The sequence below is a fragment of the Bombus pascuorum genome, chromosome 11, assembly GCF_905332965.1.
Source record: "Bombus pascuorum chromosome 11, iyBomPasc1.1, whole genome shotgun sequence".
In the NCBI taxonomy this organism is placed as follows: Eukaryota; Metazoa; Arthropoda; class Insecta; order Hymenoptera; family Apidae; genus Bombus; species Bombus pascuorum.
The window spans coordinates 2,035,676-2,055,537 of NC_083498.1; the positions used below are offsets into that span (position 1 = coordinate 2,035,676).

At 42.2% G+C, this 19,862-nt stretch overlaps 1 protein-coding gene across 6 annotated transcripts in view; it reads right to left on the reverse strand.

Annotated features, from left to right (window-relative positions):
* LOC132911886 (uncharacterized) overlaps positions 1-19,862 on the reverse strand; it is a 290,962-nt gene that overhangs the window by 18,014 nt on the left and 253,086 nt on the right. For 2 of the 6 annotated variants that reach the window (XM_060968903.1, XM_060968900.1), the window contains exon 1: positions 1,341-1,595. The exons of 3 other annotated variants lie outside the window; for them this stretch is intronic. The gene's annotated coding sequence lies outside the window, so the exon portion shown is untranslated. Of the gene's footprint in view, positions 1-1,340; positions 1,596-7,779; positions 8,753-19,862 lie in introns of those variants that run through there. One more of the 6 variants, XM_060968898.1, reaches the window with a different exon arrangement.

Sequence of the window (19,862 nt, forward strand, 5' to 3'; positions counted from 1 at the left end):
ACTGACGCGATAATTTCTTAGTGTTTCGTGCACTTAAACTATTCGTGGTATGTGGGAGAGACGTATTATTTCATCACGGAAAGATACATAGATTTCCCATAAGCAACGTACAAGTAGTGGAGCCAGGGCTAAGGTCATTAATTCTTATATCCTTCCGTAATTTGTAAGTGTCACTAAAGCCAACGGTAACTTATTCCAAAACTATCAGGGAGTTGAATCGAGTAAAAACCGAAACAGATACGCGTCTCCTGATCATCAGGCACTAACGACGCGAGACAAACTCGTTCCTTGGCAAAAAGTTTCTTAGATTCGATCATAAGCAACGATTAATTATAATCGCGTACAAATGTAAATATCGTTTCTTAAACGATGCGTCTACCGCGCAAGTGGCAATTACCGTGATGAGAAATGATAAAATTATTCGAAAAAGTCTGTCTTAATGGACGTTTAAATCAGGCGACTTTTAAATGTGTTTCTTGAATCTCGGCGCTCTTGAATAAACGGTACCATTAAAATGGTTCAGTGAAAACTACATTTACACTGTGGCAAATGTACAGCAGGTACTTACGTGAGATAATTATAATATGGATCTGAATATTTCAAATTTGTCGTCATTTAGATATCCATGTGGCTTAACTACACCTTGCTTAGAAGATTTAAAATGTCGTTTGAAAAGAAGAATATTTAACGATAGTGTGTAAGTTCATGTGCTTATGTTGGTAGTTATGTAGCTTATGTGTACGATGTATGTGGCATTATTTTCATATGATATAATTTCAAATTTGGTACTTTACCTACTGTGTATTACATAATATATTGTTTGAACAACTTTAACAATGATTACAGAATCTCCAAATGTATATTCTATTAAATATGTAAAAATATACTGTAAACATCTATTATTTTCTAACAAATACCGAAGATGCACTAACTATTTTCCAATTCTTAAGATATAATAAATTATTCATGTAACGAATCATACACGTTATTCACGTTAATTATTCTAAGTAATGTATTATACCGTAACTGTACTGCAATACCATTAATTATCACGATACGTATTATATCACGATATATATCATTTTTATATATATTAAGAATTATACATTTATTGTACACAATTAACAAGGAATACCTTTTACATCGTAAATCCATTAAATATTAAAGCAACATTATTGCAAAGGAAAATCCATCGAATAGTAAGATTCTAATAATCTAATAAATTATAAACCTTATAAGATACAATTGTAATAAGTGCAAATCGTTATAAAATGGATCTTCGAATTTTAACAATTAAATACTATAAATAGCGTGATATAACGGCGATACAACGTATTTACCATTAACGATTCCGATCAAACAGTTGGTAATAAGAGGCAGTTAAAAATATGATAGATAGGTGATTAATCCCTTCCGGCGGATAGATAAAACGATCTAAAATAATGCTCTGACCAGCGTGACCTTTAGAATACGTGTCCGGCCGCAACTGTTGCCTCAATGCCGGTGTTGAAGAATTTATTGCTCGGTAAATCGAAGAGGATACAAAGAGAAAACGAGACAAGCTCACAACACAAGCGTAGTATGGAATGGAAGAGATTCGTTCGAGCACTAACTGGACGAGTAATCGACTTTACGATCCATTCACCGTGCGGTCGACATCGGTTATGTTAACATTAACGGTTAATGTGACCCAGTGATGGTTGTTGCGGCACAGAGGACAGCCGGCACAACGATGAGCAATTATCGCGTGTGTTATGTTCATCTTGCGTACTGATCGTCTCGAATGAAGGCTGCGTGGTAGCCGCGTATTACGTGAGCTACACGCGCCCTGCGCATTCGACCATGTGAATGCACTCACGGTGTACGCTTATGTAATTGTAGACGTACACACGGTCAGATAAGAGCATCGTGAATGGAAAGCCTGGCAATACGCGTGTCCGAACCAGACGAGTTTCCATCCTATAGAAGACGAAGGTAATTAACGTGCGGACATCGTGTTACGAAGTCACAGCTATCGTGAACCCGTTACCGTCGTTTCAGTCAGGTGTTCTCAAGGAGATCGCGCGTCCTTCTTCTATTAATAGGTGAAAATCAATTTGATCTGTCAAGAGAGAGAGATCGTCGACATATGGATAAGGAAGTAGGTCCTTCATTGTGGAGAACTGAGAATTTACGATTACGACGAGTTGTATCATAGCGATGTAGCCTACATCTGTTACATAAAGAATAGAAAACTTTTGCACATCCGGGATGCATTAATTTGGTAAAGCATAAGAAGATCGTAGAGACTCATGTCAACGGCTACGCTACCCGTAAGTATACCGATATTCGCGCACAATTTTCCACGGTGCTGTGTTAATTTGCTCGTCCTCTTCTTCATCAATGACGAAGGAAGTATTATACAGAAGAGTTAAAGGAAGCCGAAAGGCGCTCGTTGATCTGTCGAGATTCAGGATAGCACGGTCCAACGAATTCTAAGAGCAGCTTGGCGTGTCGGGGCAGCAATCGTTTACCGCAAAACCGACAGCTGTCGCAAATCATCATTATCTTCGTTCAGCCTGGCTACAGAAACCAGGAGCAAGGAAGAAACTAGGTTAACGCTGTGACGCGCCACGCTACTCCGTTTCCGCGCGAGGTCTGCCTGCATTAATCCGTTTCTGTATGGGCAGTGGTACGGATTTTTTTATATCTGCCGTCGTGATTCGGTTAGAAATTAATGAGAGAATCTCCTTGTAGACTGGCATCTGGTAACGAGCGTGAATCATATACGCGTAACGCGTAGATGGACAAGCGTGTAAAGGACCGGCGCACCGCGCCGTTGGAAATAGTTTCAGTGTGCCGGTTGCGAGCGCGGATAGCGTGTCAAATGAACGTAATACCGTGGTAGATAATGGATAATGGCACGAATCTACACCAATACCGGTTTTCATGTAGGAGAGCATGCACGCGTCCGCTCGAATCGCCCGCTGTAAATGATACGCGGCCGCGGTGTACGCGCACGCACGCGCACCGCACAACCCCGCTCCGATTACGTTTTCCACTAGTATTTGCGACGCTTGATGCGTAAAGTATTATAGGCTGCGCAACCATCTAGCCACTATTGCCAGCGCCAGAATGCGATAACGTTCGCGATATATATGGGCTCCATGGGCCGTGGAAATCGTCCGATGATCGATATCACCGTTTTCACCGTGCCCGACCGACATGCTGCGCGAAAATCCGAAAGCTGTGAAATCTGTGAGAGCCGTCACCTATGGTTTAGCCGATGCTTTAATGCTGTCAGGAGAGCTCTGCCGCGGACAATCCGATTAGGGGTAATTATGCCTCTAGATCGGATAATATCCTGTATTAGGGGCGCGATTACAAACTTGAAAACGTCGGAGGTTAAAATTAATACTTCTAAGGATTATTCTAACGATGGAACAGTGTTGCTAGACCTCGTGCAAATTGCTTCTAATTTTCGAAATTTTTGATTGCTTAGAGATATAAGGACAAAAACAAAGATTAATTGAACGGCGACAGTAACTTGTTTGGCCATTAACAAAGACAAGTTCGTAAAGAGCTTCGAAATGTTGGAGTTCAACTATCCTGAAATGAAAAAAATTAAATAGTCGCTAAAATGGAAAGAAAAGACTTTTTCATTTATCCTATTGATATAGCATGATACTTGAAATGGGTCACTATACTAAAGAATGTATCTGATGAAATCCCGAAGCATCAGAAATAAAGAGCAATATAAAAGTGGTAGGAAATGAGGAAGATGATAATTTCGTATTCGCGATTCGCTGAAAAGTGTAATAATAGTTTGGAGATTGCAATTACGCTACAAGTTTCTTGTATTCGAGCGTAAGAGCACGTGAGAGGGACAAGCTTGCAAACTCAAGTGACAGACATTAGTATTCGTAATAAAGCAGTGTGTTGCTGCACGCCGAAATTCATGAAACACGAGTCAGAAGTATCGCTTGGCCCGTAACTCTGTTCGCGGTACACAACCGGTCGTTATTTCTTGCCATGTGTAGCCGTGTCGACAAATAGACAAAGTTGCGGTATGCTAATATTAATTCCTCGAGAAATTACACTGGCAAACGAATGCAAAGTTATGTCGGGCGTGATCCCAATGCCACCGCCGTGCCGCGTCGCCGCTCCGCGGCCAGGAGGTTGAATGCCCCCGTACAACGTACGGATTAGTGCTTGGTACCAGCGTAATCGTATGCCTGGTGAATATTTCATGAAGCGCGGAAAAAAGAGATGACACCTGTTCGAAAACCGTTAGCGTACTCCTTTTGCCCGCCAACGACGGGACGGCGATGGCAAACGGACGTTCGGCGACTTATTTCGATGCAAATTTTAAAAAGAATGCGCGTCGCGGGTAAGTTTCAGGAAGCAGTTACGCGTGCACCGTGTCTTCGGGTACCCTTAATAAAACTGTAACGTTTGACGAATGGCACGAGATCCTCCGACTAATCGTTTCGTGTAAATTATTAGACAACCGGCAGTCATCTAACGCGCGTTGCTCAATCGAGTAAGGTAATTTCAAATTTTATCGAAAAATAAGGAGACGAAGACGCTAATGAATTTAATGATATACCGAGAATGGAAATGATTTAGAAACCACATGTTTCTTCGGTTATTATGGCCATTCTTTTTACGTGACTTTTATTACTGGTTTTACACAACTTATTCAAGTCCGGTTACTTTCGCGAGCATTGCCTCGAATTATTAGATGGCCTAAAAAGTTTCTGGGATTTTTTCCCATGCGCGCCGCTTTGACATTTGGTAACCAAATGATTCATTACGTTTTATTACTTTTATACCTTGAACGATTAGAGAAACTTGTCATAGATCAATTAATATGAAAAATTTGTTATCGACCATCGTCATTCTAGATGCGAAAGAAGCTGTTGGAAATTGTCTATTACTAATATTGATATTCATGCGTGTTTGGCATTGTAAGTTCAAACTTGGAACGAAGACCCTTGGAACGATCCAGGAGATTTATGCGATATTTCAAAGTGATTGTAAGTACGTGATCGTACTCGTCGTGCTCGGGAAAAGTAGTTCAAAGTATTCAAAACGAGGGTTGAGAAACTCGAGCATGAACCGAGAAAAGTACGTTTCGGTATCGGTAATGGCGATGGATACCGATAAAGATCCAAAATGATAGTTTCAAGGTTTCGCGTTATCAAACAAAAAATCTAGATCTATTCTACAAAATCGGAAAAGGTGTACAAAATTGAAAATTGGCTGCCCTATTAACTTAATGGGAGACGAAGACCAAGATCAAGGCGACGCAGGACTGCAACAGAAATCTACACAAAAAGGTATTTCTGGACACAGAACCTTGGATCATCTGTGTATCTTTTTACAAGAAAAGATAAAAAATGGTGGAATACAATATATAACACACTTATAGCATATTGGGAAAAGATTGTTAAATTTATCGATCACTATTTAATTTAATCGACCAGAAAGACTGGCATATTACTAAAATACTTTAATGCATTTAGTAAGTCCTCAGTAGTCGATAATACTTTACACTTCGAGCTGTTAAAAATAAAAAATGTCAAAGGTTTTGATACAGGACACCAATTCCAGTTTTAAGATAAAGTCGTGAACGTCGTGAAAGCCGACCGTTCGTCTGGAATTTTTATGTCGAATCTATTCAGTATGCTCGAAAGATTAAATCGATTAGTTAAATAACTGATCAGTGCCAAATTTACGGCTTATGACAGAAATACATTACAGACATTATCAAACGATAATATACCTTGGTATATAATTTACAATCGAATTTACAATTTCCTTTTACAATCAAATAAACTGTGAAAACAAATTCTGTCTTTACGGTTCTGAGTGGAGGAAGAGAAAAACGCAGTCTTTCTCTCTCAAATATAAACTCTCAAAATATTCTATTTTAATACTATGGAAGTCTTCGAAGAATGCTCGTTGCAATTAGGTCCACAATGACATAAAATCGATCGACTCGGAGTATCTTTGAAACGAATGTTCGGCCAGCGTCCAAATGTAGGCAGATGTATAAAGTTCTTTTGCTTATGCGTGTGAGTATATTTGAAGTCGATCTGTGTATCGAATGAACCTGAATTGGTCTCCCTAGTCGACCTCCTTCCCAGAATCGCATAATAGCTCGGTAGCTGCATCTATCTATCTAACGCGTTGATTCAACGCAAACTCATCGAGAGTGCAAAGAATTTGGCTATTCGCGAAACGTGGCACGAATGACACGCTTCGTTAACACGAAAAGCAACGTTGTGCGACTTGGATTTTCTTAAGATCGATTGTCCCGATTGCGGGAGGATTCTGGAGACGCTTTACATCTTAGATCACGTGTTTCCGCGCGAGGAAATCTCCAATTCTGTTACGTTCTTCGAATCATCTTAGACGCAATTGTTGATTCTTTAATTTTTTTATCGTCAACGAGTTTCTTAAGTTTGAGAAAATATAAAAGAACCGTTATCGATATGCATGATTTCTGATCTTAAGTGGATGTCAAAGTATTTTTTGTAACTTTAAAGATCATTTCGCTCGTTAAGAAGAGTGAAACTGTGACACAAAGAAGATAAGGATCGTAGCAAAGTTAAGCTTCCTAGGATTTGCGAATGTGTACGTGAACGTCATCCGTTTTTCTCCGTCCCTCGCACGTGGGAATCTCAACTTTGCGACCAAATAATCTTTATCGCGTGTCGAGACATCGTTGAACTAAAAGGTTCGCGCGATCTGTCAGTTTGCTTTTTCAAGCTTAACGAAAATTTAGATCGTTGGTGTTTCTCATAGATTTTCTAGTATTTCGTCGTCGCATTTTTCCGGTTAGAAGGTTGACAGTGTCCTTAACATGGACTAAAGACGCACTAACCGAGTATTCGTTGGACCGCTAACCGGAATGCGCGAGCGCTAACTCTTGAGCGTCTCGAAGCTCCGCGAAGCGGTTGGGTGCTCGACTCCGACGATGAATAAGAGAAAGAGAGGCCGACGTAGAAGAAGGAGAGACACGGATAGCGAGAGAAAAAGAGAGAAGAGAGTGGAACAGAGGCCCGCGGGAATGGAGCCTCCGTGCTCGCGATTGAAGAAGATGGCAAATGAGCGAGACAAAGAGGATACCAAGGAGTAAGAGAGAGAAAGAGAGAAAGAAAGAAAGAGAGAAAGAGAGAGAAAGGGGGGGAGAGAGAGAGAGACGGTTTCGAAGTACGTGGAGATTCGAGGCACATTGCGCCCAGACCAGCGGCACGAAAATTTGGTGAGGCCTCCTTGCTTGCGGACCGACCACATTCCCTCCCCACCCGATTTCCTCGTACGAGAACCTTATCCGCCTGGCTGTTTCGCCGTGGTCCACTCTAACCGCGTGCGCGTTTATATCGACAGCCGGATCATCGGCCCGGTTTGCATTAACTGTCGCAACCGCGCAGTCCCGCTTGAATGGGAAACCCGTTAAACGAAAACGAACGGCCCATGAAGGAATTCTTTTCCAGAGTTACGAGATCTAACATCTCAAGGATCGTTTCCGTTGACGTTTTGTCTAGTTCACGCAATCTATTTCGGCAGATTCGTTAGGAATAGCAACAGGATAATTTTGAATAATTTTGTAATTAACAGGAATTTTCATGAGATGGTTAATGGGAAAGGGACAAGTTTGACTTTATTTCTGCCGTTTAAGACTCCGAGCGCAAATCGAAGGATCAGAGACTTTTGTTTTGAATTGACGATTATTCGGCTACGAAGAAGATGAATATTTCTTGTGAATAAGTTTACACGAATAAGGCTCACCTAGCGATCGCGGAGTGCGTGCGGAGTCGCCACGTGTTAGCTGCAGCTTAGCGGCTCCTCGTGCCGCATCCCGGCAGCCGCGTTATCGCCTTATCAAGCCCGCCTTCTGCCCTTGTCGCGTGTTAAGCTTGGCCGTGCGTGTTCTTTGGCACTGGCCCCTCCTCTTGTTACGTTCGCACACTAATCGTTAGATCCTGCGTTTGAATCACCCAACGATCGACGGAGCACCGTTTATCATCGACACCGGTCGTCGTTCGTATTTTCGGTAATTATTCTCCAAGTAAAATTATTCTCGATACGATGAAACGAGATCCGTCACTCAACACAATTCACCGGTACCGCGACTTTTCTGCGTGGCGTTTACATCGATTCAATCGCGACGATCGCGCGACGACAACAGATGATCGCTCTCGAGTGGCATACCGCAAATTGGGGCAAACGATCCGATCGGTAACTGTGATTATTCGCGCGGCTCGTTCAGTGGTCGTTCAATGAAGAGTAACACAAAGAGTCCATGAAATATCGTATTTCTCACGGCAAAGAGTCTGTGAACCGATGGTTCTGTTCCGTACGATGGTTTTGCGCTAGGGAAAAGATCGCGCGTGATACAGAGACACGACGAGAGAGAACGAAAATCAAACTCCCGTTCGATCGTAGTCGATGCTGCGACTGAGCATCGATAACGGCAGTGTGGTACCGGTAACGGCAACGGCAGCAGCAGCAACGACAAGTAGTGTATCCGCCAAAAGATCCGCGATGTACGTTCGTCAATTTGTCCTCTCCTCCGCTACTACTACCTCCACCTTTCCTCTCTTACTCTTTCTCACTCTTTTTCTTTCCCCCCCTTTTCTATCTTTCTTTTTCACCCTGCTCTCCCTTTCTCTGTTCCTCCACTTACGAAAGAATACGTAACCACACTGGTTTACGGTTCCGTTCGCGACGAAGATGTTCTGCGGACTGATAACCTACCGTCTACTTACCTCCGGCAAGCGCCCCTAACGCGCCGAACTCCCTAGCACGACAGGTGCTCCGAAGGAGGAGTGGGAATAAGAGGATGGTCTCGCGGAGGGGACAGGGATAACCTACTCGTAGCGGCGGCAGCAGCAACGGCGGCGGCGGCGGCGGCGGTGGTAGCTCTTGCCGGCGTATACGCATTGCGAGAGAGAGAATGAGAGGCGATTACGAGGAACGGAGAGAGGGAGGGTTGGGAAAGAGAGGGATGAGAAAGGAGAAAGAGACGGGGAGAGCTGGACGACGACGGCGGCGGCGGCGGCAGGCCGTGCAACCAGCACCGAGCAGACCGAAGAGAAGAGGGCAACGACACCGCATCGCGGGTCGGTGGGCTTCGACACATTTACCGAAAACTACATCGTCACCACCGTCACCGCCACCGATGCCGCCGTTCGTATTCTCCGAATCTCTCGATAATTGATCGATCGATCGACACCTGACCGTCTGTCGTACGATAGATGGAATTTCAACGTACCCCTTTAACATACTATTACTTACTAACGCGCTATTTCAAGATTTAACAAATCCAACGAAACAACTCATGTTGGTTTATAGGTCGACGATGTTTCGAAAAACCAGTAAAAGTGTCTTACCTTTCAAAGTAATCTTTAATCGTCCCTTTAGAATTAAGAATCTCTCGTGATCCGAGTTCACGCTTTTTCGTTAGGTTTATAGGCTCTCGTAAGTTTCGCACGAGAAGGAACGCTAAAAACCAGGGTGCCGGGATTATCATTATTTAGGGAGACGTCGGGTGGTCATTCTCGATCGTTGGCCTCTTTGGGGCACGGCCATTTCGTAGCCGGGCCGCGTTTTCCATCTCCCACCCTCCTCATCTTTGCCGCTATCGCGCCACCTCATCCTTCTCATCCTCTTCCTCCTTCGCTCTTACCCTTCTCTTCTTTCTCCTTTTCGTCTTCTCCCGTAGTCTTATACGTACATGCTTCGCCCTTTTTCTTCCTTTCGTTCATACCTTTTCTCTTTCTTCGACTAGGGCAGCTCCGGGAACAGTGATATCTCGAGAACGATCTGCGATGTGACCCTTTCCTCGTTGCGTTCCACGCTCGGGAAGTCGCGATGACTATTTGCGAGGATATATCGACTGCGATCCTACATCGTTAATCGAATCGTCATCCTCGACGTTTACAGAACCTATTACTCGTTTCACATTCTACCGTTTGATCGACCATGATTTTCAATCTTCCGCTTTTTTCCATCGCGAATCCACGCCGGGCAGCGCTAGATGGACAGGGTTGCGTCTCAAACTATCATCCGTCATTTTTCTTCCAGTCGTTATCGGTTCGCTTTTTCTCCTTATCAATATTCCTTCCATTCGTCTATTTTCATTCTTCCAGTTGCGGCTTCTCTCGTTCTTCGCGCTTCGTATTCCTTCGATATCCAAACGACATCCCCCATCGATCATTCTCTCTTTTCCTGATTTCCCCGTAACTCAGCTAACCGTTAACCGTGACACATTCCTCACGATAAAAATTGTCGAACCAAGTAAATATGATAATTAATTCAAACGATTAGTTCGACGCCGATAAATATTCATCGGTTAGTTCCGACGAGCTAGCGCGTGCTACGTGATTCACCCTTCGTCGGTGATTTTCAGCGCGAATCGCGAGAAACAGCTTTGGAGAGCTACGTCGATGGGCGAGTACGGACAACGTTCGACGAAAAAAGAAACATTTTCCGTTTTCAAGATCGCGCTAAAAACCCGATGCAGTCTCTAGCGCGCGTTCTGAGAAGGATCGGGGTCGCGGGACGTCGGCACAAGCGTTCATGTACGCGAGAAGATGCGACGCAAGGCGGGGCGAAGTGCGATGGACGATCCGATCCGATCCAAGGCGAGGCCAGGCGAGACAAGACGAGACGAGGATCAACCGAGGCGTCGTCGCCGTGCGCTTAACTCCCCTATAAGGCAGTTCTTCTCTCTTTGCTACCTCTAGTCACCGTTGTCTCCAGGAGTACGATGCCTATAGCGAGGTGTCCCGAACGCGCGCAACGTGATCGCGCATCATCGATTTTCAACGCCTCGAATTTGCTTATTCCCTTATAACTAGGTTTGTGCTTTTGACAAAATCTTCGAATAAGTACGAATTTTTTGATAAGACTCGCTTCGATTCCGATCGATATATTCCAATGTGAAACGTATCGAATAAAAATCTAATTCATGGCTCGTTGCATTATTTAATATTTATGTACCTATTTATATTCTGTTATATGTATCTACATCTGAATTTGATTTATCGCAAATAAAATGATACAACGTTTGCATAAGCACAATCGTTTGAAACCATACGCGAAGGTTATTTATTTCCACGGTTCACAAATTTGTTTCATTAACTATATCCTTCCTCTATAATTTTATGAATGAATGTTCTATATTCGTTTGCTTTTAATTATTGTTTTTTTCTGATTCTTTTTACCTTCTTTCCACAATCATACAACTTGCGTACAATTAACTTGTAGACATGAATTATTCAAACTTATATTTTCTACAGTCTCGTCCTTGTCGTGATATACGCGCGTATCAAATATCAATATATGGAAAGAAAGCTGTTTTTTAAAAGTATTTTCAAGTATAAGCGGTATAATAGAGTATAAGTATTGGCAATAGTAATGAAATTTGAATAATTGTGGGGTTTATGTAAAAAAATTTGAAGCATCTTTTCAAGCCCAAGTAAATGTACAATTTAAGCGAAGATTCACATTTCTGAAAACATATTCCATAGGTAAGACTGATAATTCATGAATTTTTGTTTGAATGCTAAGAAAGAGCAAAATGTTCCTTTTAAGTAAATATCCCAGGAACGAGGTTTTCCTTGCGAACAGAAAGTAGAAGTTGAATTCAATTGCTTCGAAGACCGTAATCAACTCAAGCAGTATTCCTTACATGTCACGTATGCAGTAAAACTATATACAAACGAGTAATAGAATATTTCGTTATCATTGAAAATAATATCCGTATAGAATATAAGAAAATAATAGCTGGTATAAGTACATAATTTAACAGATATACGTACATACGGGTATGCATTACATGAATTCCCTGTAATAAATTCCTGTATGTCAATGTTTGATATCCTGTTTAAATTTTACAAGAAAAGTAGGAGTAACTAAAGAAATGTCAAGATTTATATGAATTTCTCAGAGACGAAATTAATCGATTCCGCTTTTCACAAAATTATCAATTCCGCATTATGTTTGTCATTGTTGTTTTTTGTATGCATTTTAATTTCCGATATTGATCGGCATAGCTTTTCAGCGATTTCATAAATACACGTTTATTTTGAGTTTTTCTTAGAGACAGAAAGAGTCGTAGCCGACGTATCGTTTTGTTGTCGACTTCTCGGGAAAGTTCTCACGCACGAGGACGGACTCTTTGGCAGCGAGCCGCGATCAAACCTATTCATTGATCCTTGAAACGCGTCAGTAGCCAGAGAGCAGCACAGTTTGGTCGCACGTGGTACGTGAGATGCATTTCCGACTAGTCATCGTGGAGAAACAGAGCCGCAGACGCCGCTGACCAATAGCTTGTCCCCGTGTACCGATGAATTCGCTTTGGTCGCAATACGCATATTAATGAATTGGCACGAAAGGTGACCGTAGTTGAATCATGGCTCGTTCGATCGTCGTTTAGACGGTATCACGTTGTGTACGCTAATTACTTCTCTGTAACTACTTCCTTGCAAGCTGCCTCGCGTGATTACGCTTGTCCGCTTCAGAGAAACGTCCGGCCCATTAGAATCGTTTTATTCGCTCGAGTCAAGCGAGCCGCAATCGTGTTACTAGTCGATCGTCGACAACGTAAACCCATCGAAACGTCTTCAGGTATCTGAAACTCGCGCGGTCAACTAGCAACAGGAATTTCTTTCGTCTTTTTTACATCATGAAAGAAACGTACAGTAACCTATTGTTCGAGCTACACTTCGGCCACGAATGTGCTACGGGAAGTCGATGACGTTTCTTGCGCGCACTTGCGTAGAACTCCTCTTTTTAACCTTGCCGCGATCCTCGAACTTTCATCGTTCTTATCTTAATAAACAACGAGAATTTGCAATGTTTTTAGAAGACTTTAGACTCTTTATTTTTACTATAATCGGATAACGTATTCGTGATTCGTCGAGTTTTATTATAATGTTATTAGTACGTTGCAATTTGGTTTGTCGAATAATGCCTTAGTTCTGTGTGCCCATGCCCAATAACTTATAAATAGTTAATCCATAAATCTTTTGAAAAGAACTAAAATCGCGTTCCAAATCCGTTTGTAAAGCACGCGTTGTGTGTCATTAGTTCATACATTGGAATTCAACGACAAGCAAATGATAATGACTTTGTATCCTATGTAGAGCGATCATAGGTATTGAATCGAGGGATTTGACTGAGTTTGGCAATTATTCAAGCGTGAAGTAGAATAGATTTCGGCAGACACGAAACCTTTGCAGAGCCAACGTCAACCATGACTCATTCATCTATGCTATAGAAATCATAGGTACAGGCTCTCGAAATTGCCGCTGCGGGCGATTTAACAAAACGTAACTAACAGTGGACAAAAAATTGCGCGGTGTCTATATAACGCAAACGGAGAATCGATCAAACTGATCGTTTTCGCGAGGTCGTTTTATGTATGTATAATTCGTGTATAGTTCATTCAATTTTTCGTAAAAACTGATATACGTTAATCTATTATATTCTCAAACAGCTAGCACTTCGACTAATCTTAGAAATGTATTTCACTACGTATTACGTATAACACGTAACTTGTACTTTCTATATACATTTTCGGACTGGTTTCGAATTTGCTACTGTAATCACAGATGATAATCATGTCTCATGTGTTAACGAGATTTCAAGAAGCTTCGTATAATGCACATAATATACTGCTAAAAAATTTCTATAGAAAGTGTTCGAGTACTTTCGTGAGTGAGCACTGTACGAGAAGTTAATCTTACGCGAAGATCACATTTTCAAGCAAAACCATGGCAACACTGATACTTTACAATTCCATTTTCGATAAATTGGTTTTCTCGCGCAGAAGGATATCGAGTGCAGAAATAGACGGGAGTATAGTCTCGATATCCTGTTTCTCGTAGCTTGAGTTACCAAATACCTTTTGCGCCTCAGGTGACATATAGCTATATAAGTGGTACACAGGTACCACTAAACTTCGGCCAGGATTCAAACCGGCCAGGTTTCTGACCAAAACCTCGCGGTAACTTACGGCTACGTGCTTTCCATGTATAGGCGTGGAGTGTTCGTTTTCAGGTCAAAAGTTTGAAAGTGGTGCACACGTCGCGTATTCAGCTACTAACGCGAACCACGTTGGATGCCGAGTTCACGAGGCATTGGGCCGACGACTCTTGAGACATTCAAACTGCGTTGTACACCGACGTGTCTGCACGCGAGTTGCATTCGAGATAGTCATGTTTCAAGCTAGTTTCTAGGCGGATCAAAACCGTGATATACGTCTCGTCTACGATTTAGCACGGAACTCACTGCTTATTGGCGCGGATCATGCAGTTTTCTAGATGAGTGGCGCAAGTGAGAGAGAGAGAGAAAGACAGAGAAAAGAAGGAGGCTGAAAATTACTTTCGCACGATTTCCCCTCGGGTCCAAGGACGATCGATGTCAAGGTCGTACACTCGCGAATCTTGAACCAAGTGGAAGAAGACACCCATCGGCGCAACGAATAAGGCAATCGCGAGATGCTCACCGGAATAAACTCTCTTCAACTCTGTGTCGTACATGGAGTGATGGGGACATGGCAACGTGCTTTTACGATAATTCAAGAAACACTTTTCAATTCACGCTTACAATCTCTTGATATTTTCACTTTCAGCGATTCTTCTCGTATTCGTTGATTGAGGTACAGATAACGTGTTTGTCAATTAGCAACGTGGTTCTCTTTATCATTTTACGAGATACGTATGAATAATTCAATCATGAAGTCAATGTAGACATTTTCAGACAGAGTTAACTTGGTACGTAGCAGTAATTTTCTCACTGATTTGATTCAAAAATTTGTAATCGATTTATTAGGCAGTAAACTTTAATGCACGACTGTGAAATATTACGATAAACGAAGTATTTTGTTTACAAGTTTTCAGATATCTGTGGCTTGTATGATAGTATAAGATCCGATTTCACAAGTTCACATGAGGTCGTTTTGCATGAATGTTTCTAATACATTCTTGAAAAAAAGACACCTCCATTCTTATGGCTATATATTTAAGTACATATTTCTAACTTTCAATTACAATAGTAATGCGGATAAAATAGTAAATTTCCAACAAAAAACGATGTAAATGTGCGATGTACGTACTTTAAGGATCAGCGATTTTTATTCGGGTCGATTTTATTACTTGACTCCGTTGCGAGTAGATGACTTTATTTAGCACTTTTCATTAACTGGCAACCATAATCTTTCCCATCACGCTCATCTAAAATTCCACGATCTCTATGCACCGATGATCGTAATGCCTCCACCGAAATCAGAAATCAGGAACAACCGGATGTAGAAGTATTTTATACGTGTCGTGCACTTGGCAGGTATGTATGTAGAACGAAGTGGAGTAAATCGGGCGCATTGCCACGAATAATATGACCCTGACTACGCATTAAAATTCGCGTCCATTTTCTGGCTTCTATGCGCGTGTGCTATTCAGTTTCGGCGTTAATAGAGAAATTATTGAGAATTGATGGGAGTTTTTTTGCTTCAACATTTATAAACTGGTATTCAGATTTGCTTATCGAGCCATATAGACGGTAATTTCCTACGGTAATTTCCTAGCTTGCGTCTAGCATTTCTAATGCGAAGAAATTTAATTTATTCTGACGTGTGAAAGACGTAGCTGGAAGGGATCGAGGTTTAAGACTGTATAGAAAAGTAATTGCAAGCGAGCTACGTCTTTAGTGGGATATTAACGCGATTGATGATTCTGAAACGATCTTTTATATATGCGGAATCGCTCTTGACCCACTCTCTCTCTGGTATGTAATAATGGCTAGTAAATTTATGACTATAACGCGAAGCCGGATATTCGGCTTTTCGCCTTCTACATGCTCAACGAGAACTGCGGAAGCAATATTTTCTCGTTGTTAGTTCTGACTCTTTTGAGACATTTGCAGTGGCTACAAAGAGCATTGACACCCTATTTTCCAATGAAGGGTTTTTTTACGAAATATTTAAGAAGCGTGCAGCGTTACAATAAATACAATGGTGTCTCAATATTTTTTGCGGTCACTGTATGTTATCTAATTCCTTCTTTCATTTTTGCTACAATTCCAGTTGTCTATGTAATTCGTTACTATTGTCGAGTGCTGACTTGTACATCGTTTGCACAAATATTTTTCGAAATTCTCCATTCCATTTCTCCAGTTGCTTCCATATATTTCCGTCTATCTCTTACCTGCTGCTATCTTAAGCAGCTACTATCTGGAAGATCATTTGTTGGCGGGAACTACCAATAAACATGAACGCGTGCCACGATCATGTCGAAGATTAAGAGTCCTTCTTGCAGACTCTGGCTCAGCATTCTGAATCGGTTAGTCAGTATTCACTATGCACGAGCCGAACGTAGAAAACATTTATTGTCTGCAAATCGTTTCGTTGTAAGGTTGAATTAGCCATTTTAAAGCGGCAGTCTGTTATTGAAGTATGCGAGAATGGGGGACCAAGAAGGAAGAAAAGGATGAATTGACGCTCGCAAACACGTCGTCGTCTGAGTGGTAGCCTATTATTTGTGTAGCTCGCGAGTTAGCTTCGTCCATTACTTCGCATTAACAGAGTGGTCTGTTTCTTCTTCATTTCCTTTGCACTCTTCTTCGTTCTCTCTCTTATGTCGTTTCTCATCTCGCAGACACGTTGCAGGTAGGCTTGTCCCACGATGCAAAAAATGCTTTGTCGAATTCACTCCAGATTCATCATTCTGCTGTGACTCGAACACGCAATTTGGATATTACCGGTTACACTTTAAGCTCTTTTTTCGACGCACGTGTCTTCAAAGTGCGCGGGAACAGCTAATCGCATAAACGCTTATGGTGATTAAGCATGTCGAGCTTATAGCTGTTGTTGTTAACGTACAGTGCAACTTAAATGCTATTTTAAGAGGAACTTTCCAGTCGGCTGCATAATATTAACAATTTCCTTCCGATTTATTTAATTTACATTTTATTTGTCTAATTACTGGCACAATAGTAAAATAGTATTTACAGTACTAATAGATAGATTTATTATAACATACGAGGAATGATTTTCTTTCACTACTACACTTTACCGTTACCCTTATGACAGTTATGCAATATATATATTTTTCTACATTGGCCGTTTGAATCATTTGTTATTTATTTATTAAATTATGTTTAACAATTGCCGTAATTGTAATTAGCCTTTCACGGGAAAAGAATTTTACGGAGCACGATGTTTTAGAATCATAAAACCGAGATAAGTTAATTTCGCGTCATTAAAGCAACTGACGTTAAAAGCGAAAGTGCCATTTGATAGGCTAAAATCATAAAAGAATCTCATCCATATTCATTTATCAGTAAACAAGAAACAACCTATTATTTCATAAACGTATAATCAGTAAATAAAACATCAACACGAGAAAAGGTATTTACTCGACGTATGCGTAAATAACGCGAAGGGTAGTGCGCGGTGGTTCAATATCTTCTTCGCTCACGTAATAGTCTGTATCGGTTTTACCGGCACAATCGAGACCCGCATAGATTCTATTCCGGTAGGACGGACGAGTAAAGGCTATAAAACATATCGATGCTTAATCCTGTCAGACGCCTCGGGTGTCAGCGTGACAACGCAAATAGCACGCAACCCGGCCAGTATAAACTGGAAAACTATAGCTGTGGCGGATACGTATCCAGGTGAGTTTCAGCACTGTTTCAAAGATTTCTGCATCGCCTCGGTGAATTTATTGATGATGGTCGCGCGTGATTCGATCCAGCTGGTTAGCACTGTTAGCAGGATATCTCGATTACGGGGAACGAGTTTAGATCCGCGATAGCGGCGAGCTAATTATACGTTGATACGCGCGCGTACACGCATCAGAAAGACCGCTAAGAAGCACGTGCCGGCTGTCTCCGGCGGCTGCAATCTTCCGCGCGGCCGATAGGTATGCCTATTTACCGAGTAGTTGAAATGCGATGGTAATAGCGTGACAGCAAGTGAGACGAATGTTAGGCATGACGTCGCACGTGCGCGTCAGCGCTATCCACTGAACCCGCCGTAGGCGTACCTGGTATCCGCGCCATGGACGTGCCATTAATTAGGTACATCGGGCATCGGGGAGGCCTTTAACGGTATACAGAGAGACACGTCGCCATTAACGCAAACGCCCCGACGATTCGACGCCGATCGCTCGTTAACGGAGAAGGGGCCTAGGAGACTATGCGATCGCGAGAGGTCACGCCTCACGACACGTGGGAAAAAAGACGGCCTCGCTGTCTCGGTAAATATAGGCGCAGCCCGGCGTAGCCGCGGTAAAAATTGCCAGACGGGGCATGTTCCGAATAACAGTAAAAGAGCGGTTTATTTGCATTTCGCTTGTAAATCACCTGGCCGGCTTCTCTTCGCCCAGCGCCAATTCACCATTCCGAGCTTGATTTTGACACTTTCAGATACAGGTACTGTTCCTGTGACCATGTTTCTTGGAAACATATCGTCGTGAATGTTTCGCTTCGATAGCAAGAATGAAATTAAATATAGATTCGAATTCATTAACAGCAAATGAACGTTTCAGAGATAGCTGTACGATTGCTCAGTATGCTGTACTTTTAGCAAGCGCTTTTACGAATTTTTTCTCTTTCGTTGAGAATATTAGTCACTATGATCTATTTTTTGATATAATTTCCTTCTATTTTTGATTTTTGATATAATTTGTTACTCGAAGAATAAAGATATATATAAAAAGATAGTTGGTAATTAGATACGAATTATTTTTTCGCAACCCCATTATCGTTCTGTATCCATTGTTTGATAAGAATTCAGTAAGCAAATATAAAGGAACACGCAGTCTCTCAAGTGTCTTTACGATTGTACACCCATGTGTAACCGATCCAACTCCGCTTCAATCTGAAAGACAGCAATAATTTCTTTGGCCAGTAACCTGGTTGCTACCGTCTAATTCCAAGAATCATGGATCAATCGGATTTCTAACCAATTGGTTTGACGATCGTAAGTCGTGCATGGTATCGTCGTCGGATCTCGACATGCGCTTAGCGCTCTCTTGCTACGGAAAGGGGGACGCGGCAGGGAATGGAAAACGGAATTCCTCGTAAAGACAGCGGTTAAAATTATAACCATTTAACGACTGTGAGAACAGAGCGTAAAACGTCGATGCGTACCGAGAGCCCTGAAAGAACGTATCGGGAGATAAAGAGTCGCGGACAGAAGGGGACGAAGATAGACCTCTCTTGTCCGTGGCATTGTGCGTCCGGTGGCTGTCCAGAGCTACGTTTCTTGCTCAAAGTAGCAACACGCAGGAGCCACGCTGCTTCTTGGAGGCCGCTCGGCTCTCCTTCCTGCGCGCGCGCGACGCTCGCACCTGCCAACTAACTAGTCGAACCTGATTAAACTCTGCCCTGTGTGTCGTATGACATGCCCCTGTACTCCCCTTACCTTAACCATCTCCACCTCCACTTTCTACTTCCCGTTACCCCCTTCTCTCTCAGTACCTTCAGTCATGTCCTCACCTCTTTCCTTGTTCTCCTTCCCTGCATTCGTTCTATGATTAAGGCTCTCCTTCTCTTATTCCCCCGTCTCTCTTCTCTTTTCTTACCGTTTCTTCTTCTCTCATTCGTATCTTTCCCGTTCTCTCTCTTTCCGTCACGATCCCCTTTTTTCTCTCTACTTGGTTCGCTTCGATCGATCTCGTATCGTTCGGTAAGACGGGAGAAGAATTACAGGATCACCGATACCATATCTGATCTGCGCGCGATCTCCTCGCCGAGAAATACGTCCGAGTTGGCCAAATGCCTCTTCCCGATTCGTTACACCGTGAGATGGTTCACTCGAGATTAGGAAGCGCTACCTTTTCCTATGGAATTGCAAAGGA